Source organism: Delphinus delphis, chromosome 19, assembly GCF_949987515.2.
Source record: "Delphinus delphis chromosome 19, mDelDel1.2, whole genome shotgun sequence".
Lineage (NCBI taxonomy): Eukaryota > Metazoa > Chordata > Mammalia > Artiodactyla > Delphinidae > Delphinus > Delphinus delphis.
In genome coordinates, this window is record NC_082701.1 from 50,283,048 (window position 1) to 50,290,485 (window position 7,438).

Genomic DNA, 7,438 nt, shown 5'->3' on the forward strand with positions numbered 1-7,438 from the left:
ATGGGCTGAAGACCTAAGCAGACATCTCTCCAAAGAAGAGATACAGATGGCCAACAGGCACATGAAAAGATGCTCAATATCACTAATGATTAGAGAAATGCAAATAAAAACCACAATGAGGTATTACCTCATACTGGTCAGAATGGCCATCATCAAAAAGTCTACAAATACTAAATGCTGGAGAGGGTGTGGAGAAAAGGGAACCCTCCTGCACTGTTAGTGGGAATGTAAATTGGTGCGGCCACTATGGAGAACACTATGGAGGTTCCTTAAACTAAAAATAGAGCCACCATATGATCCAGCAATCCCATTCCTGGGTATATATCCAGAAAAGACGAAAACCCTTAATTTGAAAAGATACATGCACCTCAATGTTCACAGCAGCACTATTTACAATAGCCAAGACATGGACACAACCCAAGTGCCCAGATGATTGGCTTAAGAAGATGTGGTACGTATACATACAATGAAATATTAGTCAGCCACAAAAAATGAATGAGATATTGCCATTAGCAGCAACATGGATGGACCTAGAGAATGTTACACTCAGTGAAGTCAGACAGAGAAAGACAAATATTATATGATATCACTTATATGTGGAACCTAAAAATAATACAGATGAATCTATATACAAAACAAACAGACTCACAACATAGAAAACAAACTTACGGTTACCAAAGAGTAAAGGGAGGTGGGGAGGGATAAATTAGGAGTATGGGATTAACAGATCCAAATTACTATCCATAAAATAGATAAGCAACAAAAATTTACTGTATAGCACAGGGAATTATATTCAATATCTTGTAATACCCTATAATGGAAAATCTGAAAAAAACTGAATCACTTTGTTGTACACCTGAAACTAACACAATACCGTAACTCAACTATACTTCAATTGAAAAAAGAATGGAATGGGTATATTAACATGAGACAGGCTAGACTTCACATCAAGCAGTGTTATCAGGAATAAAAGAGAGACATTACAGAATGAAACAAAAAGGTCATCCCAACAAGAATTCATAACAATCCTAAATGTATATGCACCTAAGAACAAGGATGCAAAATACAGTGAAGAGAAAACTGATACAACTGAAAGGATAAATGGACAAATCGACAATGATACTTGGAAATTTCACCTACTCCCCTCTCCATCATCAACAGAACACGCAAACCAGTAGAACACAGAAAGTCAGCAAGGATGCAGAAGACCTGCACAACACCATTAACCAACCTGACCTAATTGACGTTTATAGAACACGCCACCCAGACAGCATCGGAACAACGCTTTCCATGTACACAGTGAAAATTCACCAAGACGGATTATATTTTGGGCCATGCAAGAAACCTTAAACAAATTTAAAAAAATGGAAAATCATACAGAGCATGTCTCTGACCATAATGGAATTAAACTAGAAATCTGCAACAGAAAGATATCTGAAAAATCCCCCAAATATTTGGAAATTAAAACACACTTGTACATTGTTCAGGAGTCGGGAAAACTATCTCAATGGAAATTAGAAAATAAAAGAAACAAAAATACAACATATCAGAACCTCTGTGAGGCATTAGAGCAGTACTTAGCGCCATTGGTTGCTAGTAATTGTTTAATAATAGGTTCTCTGGAAGGGGGAAGACTAGCCCTAGTGCATAGTATTTCTGACTTCTGTGGTGTAAATACTCCCACTCCAGCTGATTTCAAGGTGACATCACTGAACACAAGGTTGGGAAGAGGTGGGCACAATTGATTCTCACGGCTCCAGGTCACAAGTGCCTGAAGGGAAACTGTAGCATTAAATACTTATATTAGAAAAGATGAAAGCTCTCAAATTAAAAAAAATCTAGCTTTGCATTTAGAAAATGAAAAAGAGCAAATTAAACCCAAACCAAGCATAAGGAAGGAAATAAAGAGCAGAAATCAGTGAAATCAAAAACAGAAAAAAAAAATCAGTGAAACCAAGAGCTGGTTCTTTGCAAAGATCAATAAATCAACAAACCTCTAGTCATGACCAAGAAAAAGAGACAAGTGACAAACTGCCAATATCAGAAATGGAAATGGAGAGATCACTATAGACTCTACTCACATTAAAAGGATAATAAAGGAATATTATGAAAAATTATACCATGTATTTGACAACTCAGATGAAATGGACTAACTGCTTGAAAGACTTGAACTACCAAAACTCAAGAAGAAATAGATAACTTGAATAGTTCTGTATTAAAGAGGATTCTGGACCCAGTTCCAGCATGGGGGTGGGAGAGTTTTTCCATATCAACAATTCTCCGACACTAGCTGGGTGTCCTAAAATTCAATACAATTCTGACACTATCTACTTGGAGATAGCATCAGATCCCACATGTTAAGAGTTGTCTTTTTTTTTTTTTTTTTGGCCACACTTGTGGGATCTTAGTTCCCTGACCAGGGATCAAACCCAGGCCTATGGCAGTGAAAGTGTGGAGTCCTAACCACTGGACCACTAGGGAAGTCCCGAAAGTTCAGTCTTATAAGACTGCTTCTCCCCACGTACCCCACTGCCCCCATGCACCCCACCCCCGCCCCCCTGCACACATGTGTGCACACACCTACCCACCTACCCACATACACACACTTCAGATGCCAGTTGCAAGTCCAGGTTATCAATTGTGCTTCTAACCAACTGGCTATAGGTGGGAGGTTCCAACGACCCCCTCCTTGGATTCAATTAACTTGCTAGAGAGGCTCATAGAACTCAGAGAAACATTTTACTTGCTAGACCACTGGTTTATCGTAAAAGGTCATTACTCAGGAACAGCCAGCTAGAAGAGGTGCATAGGAGAAGGTATGGGGAAAGGGCTCAGAGCTGGCCGCAGCGGGCCTCTCACTGCTGCGGCCTCTCCCGCTGCGGAGCACAGGCTCTGGACGCGCAGGCCCAGCGGCCATGGCCCACGGGCCCAGCCACTCCGCGGCACGTGGGATCCTCCCGGACCGGGGCACGAACCCGCGTCCCCTGCACCGGCAAGCGGACTCCCAACCACTGCGCCACCAGGGAAGCCCCCTTTTGGGTTTTTATGGAGTCTTCATTACATAGTCATGAAACTGAGTCCCCCTAAAACCAAGTTCCTCTGCCAAGTTTATGATTAACCTCTCTATCCAAAACTTTATTCCTTTTCTTGTCCCACACATGTTCTCCCTCAAGACTGAGGAAGATCAAAGAAAAGGGGGGACTGTGACTGAGCAGGACCCTATGGGGCCTTCCCAGGAAAGATCCACCCCCCATGCCCTCCACCTGCCTCTTGTTTGTAGCAAATCTTTAGCTGCCTAGGCCTTCCCTGAGTTCCAAAGAACAAATTTAATCAGAAGTGAGAAAACGCAGAGACAGAGGAAAACAGTTAAGCAAGACAAAATAATAATAGTTTAGCCATTAAACAAAGTCAAGGACCTTCAGTACCTCCTCAAGGGCTAGACAGTGTTCTGAGCCATATCCTTGAGCCGTTTTGCAGATACTGAAACCCCCACCAGGTGGAAGAAGTTAACTGCACGCTGACCACAAGCACACAGACCTCAGACAGGTTGGAACCAGAAACTTAATGATGTTGACTTCCAATTACCTCACCACCAAGTCAGAAGAGTGTCCACGAGTTGATCATGCATCTCACAACCTTCTCCTTTACCCTATCTTTAAAAATCCTTCCCTGGGCTTCCCTGGTGGCGCAGTGGTTGAGAGTCCGCCTGCCAATGCAGGGGATACGGGTTCGTGCCCCGGTCCGGGAAGATCCCACATTCCGCGGAGCGGCCGGGCCCGTGAGCCATGGCCGCTGAGCCTGCGCGTCCGGAGCCTGTGCTCCGCACCGGGGGAGGCCGCAGTGAGGGGCCCGCGTACCGCAAAAACAAAAACAAAAACCCTTCCCTGAAATCCAACAGGGAGTTTGGGTCTTTTGAGCATTAGTGGCCTGGACTCTGTTTGGCCTTAACAATAAATTCTGCACTTTCCTTCACCACAACCTGGTGTCAGTGGACTGGCTTTACTGCACACAGGTGAGCAAAGTTTGGCTTGGTAACAGCCACAGTCGATTAAATCATTAGCCTTTGGTGATTGATCCAACCTCCAGCTCCTCTCCCCTCCCCAGAGGTCAGGTGGGTTGGATGGAAATTCCAACACTCTAATTACACAGTCAGCTTCTCCAGCGACCAGCTCCCATCCTTAGGAGCTTTCCAAAGAAGTCACCTTATTAACATAACAAAAACCACCTTACTGCTCTCCTCACTTAGGAAATCCCAAGCGTTCCAGAAGCTCTGTGCCAGAAATGGGGATGAAGACCAAATACATATCTCTTTTTTTTCTTTTTCTTTTTCTTTTTTTGCGGTACGCGGGCGTCTCACTGCTGTGGCCTCTCCCGCTGCGGAGCACAGGCTCCGGACGCGCAGGGCCATGGCTCACGGCTCGGCCGCTCCGCGGAATGTGGGATCTTCTCGGACCAGGGCACGAACCCGTGTCTTCTACATCGGCAGGCGGACTCTCAACCACTGCGCCACCAGGGAAGCCCCAAATACATATTTCTTATTTAAAATCACAATATTACATATATCAAAGAAATTGAATTTATAGTTAAAAACCTTCCAACAACAAAAACTCCAGGTACAGACAGTTTTGCTACCAAACATTTTGGGGGAGAAATAATACCAGTTCTACACAATATCTGTGGAAAACAGAAGAGGGGAGAATACTTCCCATTTCATTTATGAGGCCAGCCTTACCGTATTACTGAAGCCAGGTAAAGATGTTGAACCAGGTTCGTTCTCCGACGCACAGCAAGCCAAACACTGAGATGCCGAGGTTTGCAGCAGAGGAAGGACTTATTCACAGAGCAGCCAAAAGAAGAGAACAAATCTCAAACCTGCCTCCCTGAATGCAAGAGGCTCAGGGTATTTATAAGATAAAGCTGGTGGGCGGGGAGCACGGGGAGCATGGAGAAAGGTGATTGGAGGTAAGAAAAAGGCGAAACAATTGTTGTTCTGCGCAGGTGCAATGAATCTACATGCTTCTTCATGGGACGCATGTCCAGAAAGTGGCAGCGACAGCATGTTCTCAGGGTGGAGTTCCTGGCCCTCTGACTTCAAAAGGTTACTGGACACTCGCACAGGCCCAGGTAGGGGATCGGTAGTTCCAATCAGTCTTAACTAGCTCAAGCTAGTCATCACAGCTGACTCCAAGTTTCTGAAAAAAACTACTTGGGCAAACACCTTATTGTTTAGGCTACGTGATGCTTGGAGGACATGCAGATTTTTGCAAAAACAATTAAAGTGAGCCTGAGCAGTGAAGGCAGTTTACAAGTTTAATGGATCTAACTGATGATTGCCCTCAGTTTCAAAGACAAAACGAGAAAGAAAAACTGCAAACCAATGTCCCCCACGAACACAGAGGGGAAAATCTATAACAACGCATTATCAAATCGAATTAAGCAGCATGTAAAAAATGTAATAATCACACACAAGAGGAGTTCATCCTGGGAATGCAAGGCTGGTATATATGGTTGAAAATCAATCAATGAAATTTACCATCTTAACAGAGTAAAGAAAAAAATTCGTGTGATCATCTCAATACATGAAGAAAAGGCATGTGACGATATCCATTCATGATAACTGTCAGCAAAATATGAATAGAAGGGAACTTCCTCAACCTGATGAAGTTGAAAACCTACGACTCACATCATATTTAATCATGAAATACTGAATGCTTTTCCCCAACATCAGGCACAAGGGAAAGTTGTCCATTCTTACGGCAACTACTCAACATCACTGGAAGTTTTAGCCAGTGCAGTAATGCAAGAAAATAAATAAAAGATACACTGATTGGAAAGGAAGAAATAAAATTGTCCTCATTTCCATTTGATATGATTATCTACATAGAAAATTCAAAGAATCTACAAAAAAGCTCCCACAACTAATAAGTACGCTTTCCAAGACTGCACAATGCATGATCAATATACAAAAGTCAATCGTATTTCTATATAGTAGCAATGAACAATTGGAATGTGAAATAAGAAGGAACAATTTGCAACCACACCAGAAAAAAGAAATACTTAGTAGGTATAAATCTAACAAAACATGTACATGATCTCTATGCTGGAATCTACAGAATACTAATGAAAGAAATCAAAACAGACCAAATAAATGGAGAGATATACTTTGTTCATGGATTGGAAGACTCAATAATGTTAAATATCAATTCTCCTCAATATATCTATAGATTCATGCAATCCCAATTAAAATCAACAGCAGAAATTTTTGTTAGTAATTTTTGTCAGTATCAATAAGCAGATTCTAAAATGTATAGCAAAAGGCAAAAGGAAATAGAATAGCTAAAACAGTTTTGGGAATGAAGAACAAAGTTTCAAGACTCAGGCTACTTGATTTCAAGACTTTCTATTAAGCTGCAATAGCAAGTCAGTGTGGTATTGGCTGAAAGATAAGATCATGGAATAAAGTAGGTTGTCCAAAAATAGACACAAATATGGTTAGCTGAGTTTTGGCAAAGATGCAAAGGCAATTCAATTGAGAAAAAAAGTACTTTTCAAGAAGAGGTGCTAAAACACCATTTCCATATGCAATCCACAGGCAAAAAAAAAAAAATCAACCTTGGCTCATTCCTCACACTTCATACAAAAATTAACTTGGAATAGATCACAGACCTAAATATAAAATGTGAAAAAATGGGAGTTCCCTGGTGGTCCAGTGGTTAGGACTTGGCACTTTCACTGCCATGGGCCCAGGTTCAATCCCTGGTCAGGGAACTAAGATCCTGCAAGCCACGTGGTGTGGCCAAAAAAAAAAAAGGGAGAAAGTAAAACTTCTAGAAGAAAACATAGGAGAGAATCTTTATGACCTTTTGTTAGACACAGGCAAACACAATCTGTAAAAGAGAAAAATAAAGTTTACCTCCTCATAATTAAAAACTTCTTCTCTGCTGAAAACACTGTTAAGAGATGAAAAGACACCCTCACTTCCTGAGACCTTGCTTGTTGGGAGAAAGTATTTGCAAATCACATACCTTATAAAGGTCTTATATCTAGAATATATAAATTACTCCCAGAACAACAATGAGAAAACAAGAAACTCAATAAAAAATGGGCAAAAGTTTGAAAAGATACTTCCCCAAAAAAGATATACAAGTGTCAAATAAGGACATGAACAGATGCTCAGTATAATTAGTCATCAGCAAAATGTAAATTACAAGCACAATGGCATGCGTCTATACACCTACTAGAATGGCCGACACTCCCCTGCCACAAGTCACCCCGTCTCCCCTAAGCTGTACTGGTGAAGATGCACAGCAACTGGAACTCTCATGCGTTGCTAGTGAGAGACTGCATCTACAGAAGGACAATGGCCAGAATCACATAAAGAAACAGAGTCACGACCACTGGAGCAACCAGCCAGAGACATTAAACCACACCTCTGAAG

The 7,438-nt window shown here is 41.9% G+C and overlaps 1 non-coding gene across 1 annotated transcript; it reads left to right on the plus strand.

The window, feature by feature from the left end:
* The first annotated feature begins 6,695 nt into the window (after window positions 1-6,695).
* Window positions 6,696-6,768, plus strand: TRNAE-UUC (transfer RNA glutamic acid (anticodon UUC)). The gene has a single exon. It is a non-coding gene; the product is annotated as a tRNA-Glu (tRNA).
* Window positions 6,769-7,438: the final 670 nt, after the last annotated feature.